Here is a 17583-nt window from a genome sequence, read left to right on the forward strand (position 1 = left end):
TTGATGGTTCAGTACAACGGTCTATGCCAATGCTTCATGGTTCAGTAAAACGGTCTATGCCAATGTTTGATGGTTCAGTAAAATGGTCTATGCCGATGTTTGATGGTTCAGTAAAATGGTCTATGCCGATGTTTGATGGTTCAGTAAAACGGTCTATGCCGATGTTTCATGGTTCAGTAAAACGGTCTATGCCGATGTTTGATGGTTCAGTAAAACGGTCTATGCCAATGTTTCATGGTTCAGTAAAACGGTCTATGCCGATGTTTCATGGTTCAGTAAAATGGTCTATGCCGATGTTTCATGGTTCAGTAAAACGGTCTTTGCCGATGTTTGATGGTTCAGTAAAACAGTCTATGCCGATGTTTCATGGTTCAGTAAAACGGTTTATGCCAATGTTTGATGGTTCAGTAAAATGGCCTATGCCGATGTTTGATGGTTCAGTAAAACGGTCTATGCCGATGTTTCATGGTTCAGTAAAATGGTCTATGCCGATGTTTCATGGTTCAGTAAAACGGTCTATGCCGATGTTTCATGGTTCAGTAAAATGGTCTATGCCGATGTTTTATGGTTCAGTAAAACGGTCTATGCCAATGTTTGATGGTTCAGTAAAATGGTCTATGCCGATGTTTGATGGTTCAGTAAAACGGTCTATGCTGATGTTTGATGGTTCAGTAAAATGGTCTATGCCGATGTTTGATAGTTCAGTAAAACGGTCTATGCCGATGTTTGATAGTTCAGTAAAACAGTCTATGCCGATGTTTCATGGTTCAGTAAAACGGTCTATGCCGATGTTTCATGGTTCAGTAAAACGGTCTATGCCGATGTTTCATGGTTCAGTAAAACGGTCTATGCCGATGTTTCATGGTTCAGTAAAATGGTCTATGCCGATGTTTTATGGTTCAGTAAAATGGTCTATGCCGATGTTTCATGGTTCAGTAAAACGGTCTATGCCGATGTTTGATGGTTCAGTAAAATGGTCTATGCTGATGTTTGATGGTTCAGTAAAACGGTCTATGCCAATGTTTGATGGTTCAGTAAAATGGTCTATGCCGATGTTTCATGGTTCAGTAAAACAGTCTATGCCAATGTTTGATGGTTCAGTAAAACGGTCTATGCCAATGTTTGATGGTTCAGTAAAATGGTCTATGCCGATGTTTCATGGTTCAGTAAAACGGTCTATGCCGATGTTTGATGGTTCAGTAAAATGGTCTATGCCGATGTTTCATGGTTCAGTAAAATGGTCTATGCCGATGTTTCATGGTTCAGTAAAATGGTCTATGCCGATGTTTCATGGTTCAGTAAAACGGTCTATGCCAATGTTTCATGGTTCAGTAAAACGGTCTATGCCGATGTTTCATGGTTCAGTAAAACGGTCTATGCCAATATTTGATGGTTCAATAAAACGGTCTATGCCGATGTTTGATGGTTCAGTAAAATGGTCTATGCCAATGTTTGATGGTTCAGTAAAATGGTCTATGCCAATGTTTCATGGTTCAGTAAAACAGTCTATGCCGATGTTTCATGGTTCAGTAAAATGGTCTATGCCAAGCATGGAAGAGCAGCGAATAACAAAGGCCTATGAAATATGACTTTATATCAATGCTAGTAATGATGGCAAGAAACTCTGCAGATGATAAACCTGTAAATGTCACCCAAAACTAGTACAATGCACAAGTAAAACTGACGGAGAATGCCATAAAGTGTTTACATATAAACTGCAAAATGCCAGTAGCAGCTAATTTTGTATTCCATAATAATGTGATGATTGTTGATGATAGTCAGTAACTTCCTATGTGAGGCATTATAAAGTACCAAAGAGCTTGGCAATGTCGTCACTTATAGCTAAAGCACCTGTCTATGTAGGAAGTGATAGATGGTTGCTGACTGGAGAACTGGTGCACTGCATATGCCAGTTATGTATACCTGTGCTTCCCGCTTGAGATGGTGCAGAGTTCATGAGATAATCTCACACCTCTAGAAACCCAAGATATACCCCCTCCTGAGTATATCACCCTCTAGGACCATCCAGTGTGGTAGCAGGGAACACGGTGAGTATGTCTGGTTCTGTATCATTGTACAATTCCTCATTACCTGCTCAGTCCATAAACATGATCTCAGCAAGACAAGGCATACAGCATTGCAACCATGGAAATCCTTTTTAGAATTACTCAGCACCCATGATAAACTGGTACCATAGATTAGCACATATATCACTATAAGGAATGGAGTCATCTCAGCTGTGCCCATAAGACATGCCTGCTGTGTCTTTGGCTGTGTCCTGAAAACTGACCCCTTGCACAGCATTAGAATGATGCCTTTAGATGAATGCATTATTCATACACCTGTAGCAAAGCATAGCTAAATGGTTATCCCTGTGTAACTTGCTGGAAAGCAAACTGACTTACAAACAGAACAAAGAAAACTAGGATGGAATGCTGTTCTTCTTCACCTTTCAGCTACTCCCATTAGGGGTTGCCAAAGTGGATCAGTGGTCTGCAGAACTGGCAGTAGAGTTTTGTGGTGTGGAGTTGCCAGCCCGGCACTCAACCTTCCTCAGAAAGCACACACGCTCACACCTAGACACAATTTAGAGTGCTCAATCTACCTACAGCATGTCTTAGGAATGTGGGCAGAAACCAGAGTACCTGGAAGAAACACACACAAACACAAGGAGGACATGCAGACTCTGCACAGAAGGCACCCCAGCTGAGAACTGAACCTGGGAACCTCTTGCTGTGAGGTGACAATGCTAACCACTGCACCATTGTGCCACTCAAGATGGGATGCTCTACCTCCCCCATAATACCCGTCGCTAGTGGTGTACCCTAGGGTTCAGTTATTGGGCCACTTCTCTTTGGCATTTACTTCTCATATGTCAAAGCTAATGTTAAGGTTTACAGTTGACCGTGTTTGCAGACAACGGTAAACTTGGTACCATCATAAGCTCCCAGGGGGTGCTAAGAAGGCCTTTCCCAAACTAACAGCTAGTGTCAAAAGCATACACTAAAAATGAATACCGAGACATGCATAATGTTATATCCTTGTGCAAGCAAGAAGTTCCTTGGGACTATCACATTGACACCACATCCCTGCAAATGTATCCAGTAGTTAGAGACCTGGGGACTTAATTAGACAATGAATTGTCCTTTGACCACCATATATCCACTACCATACAGATGTGCTTTTTAATTGCACATCTTATTACAAAGTATCCAGGTCCAGGGATGTGATCATTCCACTGTATTCTGCACTCATAAGACTGATCACTGAGGGTAATGCCCCCATTGTCATGTACCTCTTCATACATTTGAAACAACTAAATACCCAAAATGTTTTCTGACTGAACAAATCAAGGGACTAAATCATAAAAGCTAGTCTTGTCCTCTTCTCTCCGTCATCTTTCCTGTTAAACTTACTAAACATTTGCTAGTCCAATGGAGACATAAATACCCACTCAAAAAATCTAAATCTGTTTCCTAACATAAATAGAACATGCTGGAAAGATATTTATCAGAGAGAATACTGCTTATTTGGAATTGCTTTCTCTACATCAAGCAAAATACTTCCCTTAAAATACCAAAATGTAATCTGGATGAATGGATGGGGTAACTGCACATTTATATCTGGTTAAGCACTCTTGTCCTACATGGATAAGGGCAGCATCTAAACGCTGTGTTTGCTTCTGGCTTGTTCACACTTAAAGCAGAAGGTCTACAAACTTTAAGAGAATTTATGGCTTTGCTTAAAAAGACCCTCAAGGCTCACTAAATTGCAAGCACTAAATAAGCTACAAATTACTACAGCACTCAACTTTCCTCACTTGTCTAGAGGAAAACCGTTTTTAGTACTTAATAAATAATCACCTATCCAGGCATGTCTAAGGGCCAGCTCCCAGTGTTTTCTACTGTCTGCCTGATGAATCTGAGCATCTTGAGGCAATGCAGCAATTGCCTCATGTACACAGACAACCCTCTCCTCCTACCACCCAACACTACAACCTGTGAGAGATGCACTTATATAGCCAAACCGGAAGCAAAGCTCTCTTCACCCAAGACTGGACTAGACAGTCAAGAGGAGAAAGTAAACACTTGCACCACACCACACTCATCACACAGTCCCTCAAAACCTACACCACCAAAACACACACACAGAAACACAAAACATACACCTACATTTGTGGAGGCTCTCAAAAAAATCTACCCAAGCAACAGGGACCAAAGCAGAAACACAAGCAACCTCCACTCCCCCCCAATACAACCCAAATGACACATAGCCCACAAACTCAGTGTGCCACTGAACCACAGCCCATAAGGCATAACAACATACCCAACACTCTAGTCATAGGTTCCTCTATAGACAGGCACACTGATGTTACACTCAGCAGGCTAAACAAGGAGAAAGTTACTGTCCACTGCCTGTCAGGTGCCAGGATCTGCCACATAATGCATACACTCAGGTCATCCCACAACAAGTACATATATGACTCTGTCATTGTCCATGTTGGTGTGAATGATCTGAGATGTACCTTCGTGGACTACATGAAAAGAGACATTGAGGAGCTGTCCAATCTTGTAGCCCAGGCAGGTATGACCATAGCCCTGAGTAACATCCTGCCACCACCCAGAATGATACCACAGTACAATGACAAAATGATTGACTTCAACAATTGGCTAAACTTTGGTGTCATTCTAAGGGGATCCAGTATCTGTCTGCCTGGGATGACATGATTGACAAACCATGATGTTTTGCCAGAGATGGCCTGTACCTGTCACCCTTGGGATTCCAGATACTGGCTAAGGCTCTTGCCACCCCTATAGTGCCTTTTTTAGGCAAGATTCAAATGACAAATTCACCACCATAACAGGTACAAGCAAGCAAAATCTGAGGGTAATGCTACTTAATGCTAGAAGTCTAAACCTCAAAATGCACTCACTTGAGGCAATCCTTAAAATGGAGAACATCAACATCTGTGCAGTGACAGAGACCTGGTTCAAGGCTCCAGAGAGCACGCCTGCATTACCAGGCTGTAATTCATACCACACCTTTTGGCCACCTAACCTGGACCAAAGCACTAAAGGCGGAGGAGTGTCCATATTCATTAAGGATATCCACACCTCCAGGCTAGTTGCTCAGCATAATGCATCCGAGATTATCCAAGTGCAACTAACTCTGGGCAAGACCACAATCCAAATTGTAGCTTGCCACAGATTCCCCATCATGCCCCAGGATTTCCACTCCTCATTTTCTTGATACACTGGAAAATATTAGGGTACAACCTAACACCCTAATAATGATTGATTTCAACTACCCCACCGTTAACTGGGCAAACTACTCATGTACCAACTCTTGTGCTCAACGTTTTCTGGAATTCATAAATTCCAATGCCTTGGATCATCTTATCCCCACCCCCATCAGGGGCAGCAATATCCTAGACCTGGTCATTACCAACATGGGCAAGCGGTGTTCCACACTAGAGGTCAATTCCTCATTGGTCAGATCTGACCACAAGCAAATCACCCTAGACATCCACATCCCACCCCCACCCCCCATTAGGGAAACCACCGTAAAAATGTCTCCAAAGCCAACTTCACGCTTCTTAAGACAGAAGTGGCAAACTTCTTGACACCCATGCTGATGGACAATAGACGTACTGCTGAATCCTATACAATTGCACTTTACAAGCACTTACATGAGTGCATGGATCGTGCAATCCCTAACAGAACCAAGATGCTATCCTCCAAAAAAAGGAAGCCAATCTGGTGGTCCCCTGCTATAAACAAACTCTACAACAGAAGAAACTGTTGCAAAAAAGAGTAAAATCCCATGACTGGAAGAACTTTGTGGTCAACCTCAGTAAGAAGCTGAGATCCCTCATAAAATCCTCCAAAGCTAGTTACAAAAACAAAGTCAACACGGATTCTAAAGACAACCACAAAGCATTCTATAGCTATGTCAAGAATCTCAATGGCAACACTCAGATCTGCTCTGAGTTACAGCACAATGGCACTAAATATACAGAACTAACTGATATTGCCAACATCCTGGCAGATAGGTTCAGTGCTAACTTTACCCCTCTCTCATCCCCTAAAGGCCCCATCTCTATACTGGAAGAATGCAAAGTTCCTGTAATCACAGCTGCACAGGTAAAAAACACACTCTCCAAAGCCAAGAACACAGCATCCATGGGACCTGACAACATCCCAGGCTGCATTCTACATGAACTACAGAACAAACTGGCACCCCACCTAAGTACCATGTTCAATCATAGCCTCACTTCTGGTTTGTGCCCACTGAATGGTGCACAGCAACGGTTATCCAACGCCACAAAGGGGGAGCACCACGGACCCCGGGAACTACCACCCCATTAGCCTGATGAGCCTGGTCTGCAAGGCTATGGAACATATCATCATGGAACTTTTAAACAATGACATTGGTAATTTCCAAACTCTGGACCCTACCCAGTTCGGGTTTGTAAAAGGCAGATCATTTCTCCTAAACCTGATAGACGTATTTGAAGCAGTCACCAAAGACGTAGATGAGGATAAGGTGGTTCAGACAGCCTATCTAGATCTTGCCAAGGCTTTCATTACCATCCCCCACTCTGGAATTATAGATAAACTCACTAAACTAGGTATAAATCCCTATGTCACAAGATGGGTTGCCAACTGGCTCACTGACAGAACCCACACTGTGAAAGTAGCAGATTCTAAATCCAACTTCAGACCAGTGACAAGTGGAGTACCACAGGGTTCAGTCCTAAGTCCTCTCCTGTTTGGCATCTACTTCTCTGAAGAACAAGTTAACACAGAACGTTTTTGGCTAACAAAATTCGCAGATGACTGCAAACTAGGAGAAATAATCAAAACTCCTAATGATGTGGACGTCCTACAAAAGGACCTCACTGAGACAGATGCCTGGTGTCAAATCCATGGCCTCAAGCTCAGTGTCAAAAAGTGCATTGTCATCCCTTTTGGTAAAAACTCTGTACCCATGAAATACCACATAGGCGGTAGTCTACTTAACACTGAAAGTGTGATAAGAGACCTTAGGATACAAGTGGACAGTAGTCTCTCCATTGATAATCACATCGCCACAGTAATCAGGAAATCCTTCTGCATGGCACACCTCATCACAAAAGGTTTCTCATCCAGGAAAAAAGAGGTCATTGTTCCCCTCAACTCATCACTCATTAGACCCATTATAGAGTACAACACCCCTTTTGGTATTTACCTCACAAGACATCTACAACAACTGGAAAGGCCACAGAAATACCTCACAAAGAGGATTACCGGCCTCAAACAGATGCCCTATGCAGACCATCTCAAAAAAACTCCAGCTTTACTCTGTCGCATATCACCTACTCAGAGGTGCTCTCTGCCTAAAATACAAAGCTATGTCAAACTCAGAGCTCTTGGACATGCTCCACTTAAAGAAATCCCAATCCCTCTGAGCTACACACTCTAGGGACATAAACCTTGTCCCCACAATTAACAGAACATGCTGGAGGTATAGAGTCCTGTCCAAGAGACTTCCCATACTCTGGAACAAACTACCTATCTATATCAAACAAAGCTCCTCATTAGCACTCTTCAAGAAAAATCTTGATGGTTAGATGGGAAATAGGAAATTCACCCCAGGGATCACTTCTGTGGCTCCGCTTGACAGAGGCACAGGAAAATAGTGTTCTTGGGTGGCAAAAGCCAGGGTACTGTTTGGCTATGCTTATATAGGCCCTAGGGCCAATAGCCTAATCCCTACATATGAACCTATGAACTATCCTAGTAAGTACCTATGAACCTGGGAAAGAGCCCAGTAAGTATCTATGAAGCTATGAAAAGACTTCACTCTTTTTTTAATTGTCCTCTGACAGGAACAAGACAAAGATAATGAAGACTACCAGAGCAAGGACAGTCTTATGTGCTACTCCACTGGTCACTTTTCTAATTCCTGTCATTGCTCTCTCACCATATCCCTCTTTGACCTACCACTCATCCACGAGTTTATCCATATTCTCAGTCTTGGGCTAACTTCTAGCCCCTCCTTTAGTTTTCCTGTCAGCCTTCTCTGTGAGACTGAGTCAAAGTCCTTGCTGAAGTCCAAGTAGACAATGTCTACTGCTACCCCACCATGGATTTCTTTTGTAGCCCACTCCAAAAAGCAGATGGGCTCAACTAACAGATCCTTCTGGCTGAGGACCTTTTGTTTGTTCTCCTGCAGACTATTATCCTCATGGAATTCTACCAGACTACAGCCCTTGTGGAATTCTACCAGACTAATTCTGGGATTCACTCCATGTGTTTTTGCCACTATTAAGCTAATAGGCTTGTAAGTTCCCCAGACTTTTTCTGCCCCAGCCCTTTGTAAGGGTACTGTAGTTGGTGTCTTTCAGTCCTCTGGTTCATTCACAATAGTCAGGTGATCTGGTGAGGATCTGTCAGGGGGATGTTGGCATTTTGGCTGAAATTCTGAGGATTCTAGAATCCTATAATGTATGACTTTGGCATATTATAATAGCTGTATTACCTGTCAGGATGGAGGGGTAATGAAACCAAACAACAGCAACAAAAAGCACGTAATGTTCATAGGTTCATAGATTAGTAGTAAGCTAACTGCCCTTGGGAGTCATTTTAAGCCTAGCCAATTATCCCTTGTAAGACTCAAACCCTGCACCTTGTATTTGTGAAGCAAACACCTTACCATTAGGCCATCCTGCCAACCCTTAGATAGGTGGGCCTTCTCATCTCTAAAATTACATGAAACTTCTACAGATCTGGTTTCATCCATCAGAAATACATAAAGTAATGAAAAATATGTCAAAATAAATACTTGTCTGCATGTGTTCTGAATTAAAGCTGATTATATACATACACATATATTTATGTAGGGTTGCAGTCTGTAAGAGCAAACAATCATAACAGCAAATGGTCTTACAGACTTTTTTCAGCGTTTCAGCTGCGTTTTGTGTGAGACCATGGAGCAGAGGGGGTCGGGAAGTCAGCCCTTACCCCACTGTTGTGAGATGAAGTGAAATCTTTGCAGGAATCTGATGGTGTCTATCATACCTCTCAATTTCTAAGAAATCAGGACTATGGGGGGTGTGGACAATGTCCCAAAATGATGGACAGTTGTTAAATGTTGCTCTTATATAAACTTAGGAAGATGTTAGAATAATAGATTTCATGTTAGCATGCATTTTCTGAAGGATATGAATTGTGAAGCTCAAATGTATGCCATTATTTAGTGGCTTCAGTTTTCAATGATTCAGCAAAAAAATACAAATTTTATGAGGAATGGACCAAAATTATGAGGCAAATTTCTGGACATTCCGTGAAAATGTAGACAGTTGAAAGGTATGGGTCTATTCACATCTCTTTTTTTGAGGGGGGCATACCGAATAAATTCTTATTTCAGTAACGTACAGGGTAACAAATGCACCCCATCCATGTATACACACAGACCCGCTTACTACAACATTAATACTTTGGGGCTGCAATAGCCTACACCAATAAAATCTATGTTTGTACTTTTAACAACACTGTTATGCAGATTTAAATTAATTTATACCTGCAAGGATTAGCATCAGTCAACAAGTATGCTAAATGCCTTAACTGAAAGCAAAAGCCACTCTAGAGACAGCCAGACACTGTATAACACCAATGGAGAAGCCTCAGGAACTGCACATTTCTTGTCCCTTGTATTATAGCATGGTAATCCCATGCAAAGCATGCTAGGAGCTTTTACTTCCATCTTTCAGTAAGATGCAATATTGCTTAATGCCAGTTCTCTTAGATGGATACTCTGTGCACGTACCCTTTGGGTGGCCCTTGTTACTTGCTTTAGACTGATGACACACTTAAACACATGAACTTTGCACTCTTCCTGCAGTCAGCAGAACATTTCACAGAGATTCTTTACAAGTATTGAGTGGATTCAATAAAGATTATGGTACGACTGAAACAGGCCGAATCCTTGGCTAGACAGCACACCTCTCCCCCAGCTTTCAGCAAGCAGTTTGGCACAGAGTATGAGGCATTCTCAGTTTTTTTAATGCTAAACCTTTTTACTGAATGATCAAGGTAACAATTATTAACAAAGTGCATTGCAATCATTAACAAAGGGCATTACAATCATTAACAAAGTGCATTGCAATTGTTAAAGTGCATTACAATCATTACAGCTTTGCAAAGAACTTCATAAACCTATACATGCTAATGTATCTTAACCTTCTGTATTTTCCAGTTTACTTGTCAAAAGGGTGATTGGACTTCATTCGAGTTAATTAAGTCCAAATGCTAACTTCAACATTGGGAACACCGAAAAAAATGTTGAAATGCACTATATAATTTGCTGTTATGAATTTCAACATTTTAATGCAGATCACACTATAGTGGGGATCGGGAAATGTACCCTTTCCTCACTGTATTATGATCTCAGAGTTTGTATATATAAGTAACAGGGGCTGTGGGAGGTATTGTGTTTTGAGGAATAGTTCAATTTGAGGAAGTGTGGAGAATATTTGAAAGATGTCAAATTCGACTTTCTCCACTTCTGCATCCGACATTCCTTGCAGTTTTTCTTTTTTTTCCCCACTAATTTCAGTAGCTAATTTGATAACTCACACAAGGTGGTATGACACAATTGATAGTAAACCATATTTTTCACCTGTTGGAGTTCAATCTATATAACAGTTAACCTTAGACTGTCATTTTATCACTCCATTGCTATTCTTATTACTTACTAAAACTCTCTTGCTGGCTATGGTACAGCTACATATAAAACAGATTATGTCAGTATGCACTATATATGGCTATGATCTCCATCTTCATCTCCCATTAAACTTCTTATGTGTATTAACTAAAATAAGTAGTTGATTAAATCCAAATGATAAACCATATATGATGAACACATTTTCCTTACAGTTGTTAAATTTTGCCAATCTCACATTACCTGAATAACAGCATATTGAAGTGGTGTTGACAAATCTCGCCATAATTATCTATCAATACTATTGTGTGACCATCAGCTGTAGTTCAGGAATGTTGAGATAAAATATGATTTCTAAGAGATCTCTATCCTTTCCCACAACTTAAAGATAGTGGCCAAAATAGCAGTTGTTACTCATCTAATCCAACTTAAAACAGTGTATGACAGATTGTTGGACAAGATCCCCAAAAACTGATATTTCAGTCATGATGGAGTTGATGTGCTGTAGCCCATATGACTTTGTCTACATCCATGAACAAGTGCGTATAACCTCATTACAGTTCAGTATCATATGAGCATGGTCAGTGTCCAGTGATCCACATCCATGAACAAGTGTGTATGACCTCATTAAACTTCAGTATCATATGAGCATGGTCAGTGTCCAGTGATCCACATCCATGAACAAGTGCGTATGACCTCATTACAGTTCAGAATCATATGAACATGGTCAGTGTCCAGTGATCCACATCTCCAGCAACTATTTCTGTTGTTTCCTTATAGTCACTAGAGGATCATTTCTAAACATAAGTGTGTATTTACTGATTGTTAGGTATCTATAAAGATTTTAAAGACACAATTCCATACTTGTTGCAAAAAGGAACAATGTAATAGCCTTTCCACTTGCCACAGTGTTCCAAGAGTGGTGGTGTAGACACATGGGGGCTTAATGGATAATGATCCCTCAACCACACAAGTGGAGCCAGCCCAACAATGTCATTTGGATAGCTGGCTATTATTGTCATCAGCAATGTTTTTAACTTTGGAATTGTACTCATGACGTCTGTAGCTACTGACACCAAGGGATGGGAAAGGCTTATGGTGCTCTGTGTTGCCATGCTTCTAAAAGTTTGATAGTGGAGGCAGAGTGATCCCGAATATCATTAAAGTATATTAAACATCTTTTAGCCCAATTATATCCTACAACTGGTACTCCATTAATCAGTACACTGCTACTGACCCAAATTCTACAACTGTAAAGAGATCTTCCTATGCCCTAGCTGTAAACCCTTGGTCATTCATCTTTCAGGCCATAATTCCATCCCTCCCTGATCCCATACTTCATTAAAGAAGTCTGAAATAGGTTGTAGCTGTGCAATAACATATAGTATTTGAATTAAGTTCATAATAGTTTTACTTTACTTCTTCTTGTAGGTATTGTTTATAATTAGCCACATACTCATAACCCCTGATATTGGGAAACCAAAAACCCCTCTCTATCTGACATCTATATTTTTCTGGTAATCTTTGGTATTGCCCCATCCAAAGAAAGTCAAAAAGTTTATTTTGAGTATTTGTGAAATAGATGGCTTACATCATATGTGGGGTCACACCTAATCACAAAAAGGATTTTCTGAATAAAAGGAGTAAATTCAAAATGTTCTGTTTGATATTTGGGAGTTAATGCATAATGTCCATGTTGTAATATTTAAGCCTAATAGTTTTCATGGATCTACAGTGAAATGTATCCCCATATATATCCATCAATCTGTTAAGGGCAATGGACAGACATCCCATTCTTTTAATATCTTTTGACTCTGTACAAAAAGTGGGAATACCAGAATTTTGCAGAAAAGATTAAGAGCCCTGACCATTCAGGAAAATCATCCAAATAGCCCATCAGGAGTTGGAGGACTCCATATAGATCCTTCAACCATAGCATGCATTTGTTAGCAAACCATGATGATGAAATTGTGTTGGATTTTAGCAAAGCAACAGCATCTAGTATCACCTGCAACTTACTGTCCAATGCATACACCATCAGAATGAATAAGTAAGGAGAGAGAGAGAGAGAGAAACACAGGGTAATTACATTTCTGTTTATATTTATACACAAATGGTAGTTACATTTATTCGTTCTAAGATTTTACAGAGATATAAGTTACTAAAGACAAAGCACACGTGCAACTTAGTGGATTTTACAGGTAGCAGTTATATATAAAAATTGTTTTGTTATTTCCGTGAGAGGCTGAGAGTATTCTGTTTAAGGCGAGCATTTAGAGAGTATCGTACGGTGAGCACAAAGTCTCATCCCAGCAATGAGCATGTGCAGGACCAGGACTGGTTCAGACGGTGTTTAAGCAGTGGTTTAAAACTACTGAGTTTTATTAGTGTGGGGATACTATTACAGAGTTTAGCAATGTATTGGGAGTAGAGCAAGTCTCCTGCAAAATTATTTGACTAATTTGTAAGTAATAAGATTGTATTTGTTGCTGGACAGCAAGTGATAAGTTTTGCAGTGCAGGGCTTTTTTTCTAGATGATAAATTTGCGTGCTGTAGTTAATTGTGAATACGTTAAGTAGCTGTGCACTTCAAGCCAGTTTAATTGCTTTAAGCTGTGACAATGGCGAGTCGTATGAGGGAGACTGGTGGCAAATTTAGCTATTTTATTGTAGCAAGAGACCAGTTTCTTTCTTTGAGTATTGTTTACGTTTTTTAGGATGGGGCAGTGTATTAGAGAGTTGGCAGTAACAAGGTGGTGTCTAGAGTTTTTCTTGCAGTATCTGTAAGAAATCCATTGTTCCTATAACAGAAATCAAATGGAGAGATAAGTCAGCAAGCAAAGGAGAGCAGTACTGCTGGAACTGAATTCATCCTCATGTCTTGGTGACTACCTTCATGAGGTGGACCCTGTTTTTTTGCAAAATCTCACCAAGAAAACACAGATGCATAGTTTATATTTTATATAGCATATATAATGGACATATGAAGGTTACAAAATAAAGAAGATAGCTGGGTGCACAAGTCCCAGGATAAAAAAGTGCTCAATCCTGTTAGGTGCGCTGGTGCCAGGACTAGAAAAAAATGACAGTGCAGAATCCTCAAAATATGGAAACATTCCTGCAATGGGGTCAGGCCAGGATCAGGGGGAGGATGGCCCCCATGTTGTAGAAGTAAGTAACAATCCATAAAAAAGCACAAAAATTGATAGCCCAAAAAAGAGCCAATAGAGGGCACTATTGAGGTTAACAAAGGCAGTTTGTACTGTTACTATTATGCAAGAATCCCAGAATGTCCAGACAAAAGACATACAAAAGTTAGGAAAAAAGTAGAAGAAAGAAAAATACTTCCACAAGAAAAACTATCAGAAGCTTCAACTAAAATGTCTTCATTAATGCAACTGATATTAAGAAAAACATTACACAGACCAGGAAACTTTGAGCCATTTGGAAAAAGAAGTGATTGAGGAAGTGTAAAAATATAAAGAACAAAATCTAGAAACATTTGAAAGGTATAAAAAAGAAATATGGACATAGAAAAAAAAGTGATAACTGATATTATTCAAAGAGAAAGACAAATCAATACAAAAAAGGCAGTCCCAAAGATATTTGAAGAGAAATACAGGCAAAGGCATCCACATATGAAACATTTCACAATAAAAAAATTGGATCACAAAGACAGAATGCATAACCAAAGATTAGTAAAGTAGAAGTTAAAAAATAAAAGCTGAAGTTATGGAGTGCCTGCAAAGTGAAGGATTTAGTGTAGAAAGTCTAACGCAGGTTACATCACAGCATGACGGAAAGTAAGGAGAAACAGGAGAAGCAGTAGACATCTAAAGGAGAAAAGATTTAATTTGGTACAATATCTATTCAAAGGAGAAAGCAAACCTAATTTATACAAAAAGAGCAACACCAAAGATACTTGAAGAGAGCTACGGGCAAAGGCATTTAGACATGGAAAATTTGACAATACAAAAAATAAGAAAACTAAGAGGAAAAAAAGAAAAAAAAGATTAGTAATAGAGAAGTTACAGAAATAAAACCTGAGGTTATAGATTACCTGCTGAGTGAAGGATTTGGTGTAGAAAATGTAACTCAGATAGCATTGCAGCAGGCTAGAGCAATGGATGGCCAAATTAAGGAGAATCTAGTGAAGAGGGAAACCTCTGATCATTTGCCATATGATACTTTGAAGCCTCCATAGGAAACCAGTGCAAACATTCAGTTGGAGTTGCACAGCAAGGGAAGGAACAGGAAACGCTGGCACCTCTGACGCAGTCAACGTTGTGGAGGGATATGCTAGTGACTTCCCATATGAAAGAGCAACGGATAACACAGGATGAAACTGAAAAGAATGTGGCACAGGAAGATGCTCTGGAACTTTCTATAGAATGCCTGCAGGAAATGGAGAAGAAAGAATGTGCCCTGAGTTTAGAAGAAAACTATCTAAGAGAAAAGAATAATTGTTTGATTTAATAGAAATGGACAGCTGTATTAAGATCAGTGAAAGACATAGACTACAGAAAGTCAATAAAACCCCCAAATTACAAGTTTGATAAAACAAGTGAGCACAGTAGTTAGGACTATCCACAGAGATTCATATGATATAACAGAAGAAAATAGGGTGTATTACTGTGCAGCTAAATTAATAACAGATAAAGTCTTGCCAGAAGAACACACGGTAGTAAGGGAAAGGAAGGGGAGAAATCGAATGCCAACATGGAAGTATTGAATTGACAAAACTATAAAGCAGTTAAGACAAGAAGTGTCACTGTTAGAGGAGTATAGAAGAGGAACAGATCAACAAAAATATGCAGAAAGACAGATGTGATAAAAGCAATATGCAGTATCAGAACAGATCAATATCTATTGTGCACTATCGCAAATAATAAACTAAAAATAGCACATGCAGAAAAACCCTAGAAGATAAACAGATAAATATAAAGGAAAAGTACAAAATAAGCAAATTATTGACGACCCAAAAATTTATACAAAACTGAGAAAAAGGCAAAAGGAACTGAAACACTAGCAAAAAAGAAGAAAGATACATTTTGGAGAAGTATCTATGAAGATCCTGTGGAACATAACAAAGATGCTAAATGGATAAAAGTAAAAGAAAGAATAAGAAGTTTAAATGTACAGCATATGAAATGGGATGAAATAACAGCCAGAGAGACTGAAAAAAATTTAAGAAAAGCTCCTAACTGGAAAACGTCAGGCCCAGATGCAGCACCTAACTTTTGTTCAAAAGTATCAGCATCTTTACATGAAGATTTAGCCATGAGAGAGAACTATTTATATGCGAACCTGCAAACTATACTAAAAACTATACACTAATAGCTTGCCTTCCAACGAAGTATAAACCATACACTGGAATTGATGCCGACAGAGTTTATAGTCATTTAGAAGAAAATTCAGTCATAACAATAGAACAAAAGGGCACTAACAGAAAGTCATATGGAACAAAGGATCATTTGTTGTTAAATAAAGTCATAATGGAGAACTGCTAAAGGGGAAAGAATTTAATTATGGCATGGATAGATTACAAAAAAGCGTTTTACAGTATCCCACATTCATGGATAAAAGAGTGGTTAAAAATGTATAAGATACACCCTACACTAATAAATTACATCACAGCGACCATGAAACAGTGGCAAACCACTTTGCAGTTAAGCCATAATAAAGGAAAAATTATTATTCCAGGGATAAAAATTAAACGTTTAAGTAAGTAAAAAAGACACCGGGTTAATTCTTCACTAAAAGTTTTTAAAAAATCTAGTGCAGTCCTTTAAGGCCTGGGGCTTTACCTGTGGATGTTAGTTGAACTGCTGTTCTTATGTCTTCCTTACTAATGGGTGCTCCTTTTTTATGACAGTAGCCAGCAGGAATTTTACTCAGTTTGAGTGACGTAATATAGAGATCTGTGGAAGATATTACTTCTGAATAGGAACAAGAACAACCTTAAGGTGGAGGTTTAAGGTGGAGGTGGGATTACATCAAGGATCAGCTCTGACCCTTTCTTATTTGCAGTGGTGATGGACAGGTTGACAGATGAGATCAGACAGGAGACCCCATGGACTATAATGTTTGCAGATGACATTGTGATCTGTAGTGAGAGTAGGGACCAGGTAGAGGAGACCCTGGAGAGGTGGAGATAGGCTCTAGAAAGGTGAGGAATGAAGGTCATCAGGACTAAGACAGAATATATGTGTGTAAATGAGAGGGAGGATAGAGGAATGGTGAGGATGCAGGGAGTAGAGCTGGTAAAGGTGGATGCATTTAAGTACTTGGGATCAACAGTTCAGAGTAATGGTGAGTGTGGAAGAGAGGTGAAGAAGAGAGTACAGGCAGGGTGGAATGGGTGGAGAAGAGTGTCAGGAGTGATTTGTGACAGACGAGTACCAGTAAGAGTGAAAGGGAAGGTCTTCAAGAGGGTAGTGAGACCAGCTATGTTATATGGGTTGGAGATGGTGGCATTGACAAAAAGGCAGGAGTCAGAGCTGGAGATGGCAGAGTTAAAGATGTTAATATTTGCATTGGGTGTGATGAGGATGGACAGGATTAGGAATCAGTATATTAGAGGGTCAACTCAAGTTAAACGGTTTGGAGAAAAAGCCAGAGAGGCGAGATTACGTTGGTTTAGACATGTGCTGAGGAGGGATGCTGGGTATATTGGGAAAAGGATGCTAAGGATGGAGCTGCCAGGTAAGAGGAAAAGAGGAAGGCCTAAGATAAGGTTTATGGATGTGGTGAGAGAGGACATGCATGCGGTTGGTGTGACAGAGCAAGATGCAGAGGACAGGAAGAAATGGAAACAGATGATCCACTGTGGCGGAAACAGCCAAAAAAGAAGAAGGAACAATAAGAACAACCTATTTA

The 17583-nt window shown here is 39.9% G+C and overlaps 1 protein-coding gene across 1 annotated transcript in view; it reads left to right on the forward strand.

The window, feature by feature from the left end:
* Positions 1-17583, forward strand: part of LOC122807828 (stimulated by retinoic acid gene 6 protein-like) — a gene marked incomplete in the record, with an annotated part of 2062125 nt that overhangs the window by 979499 nt on the left and 1065043 nt on the right.

The sequence above is a fragment of the Protopterus annectens genome, chromosome 7.part1, assembly GCF_019279795.1.
Source record: "Protopterus annectens isolate FY-2018-M chromosome 7.part1, PAN1.0, whole genome shotgun sequence".
NCBI classification, from domain to species: domain Eukaryota; kingdom Metazoa; phylum Chordata; order Ceratodontiformes; family Protopteridae; genus Protopterus; species Protopterus annectens.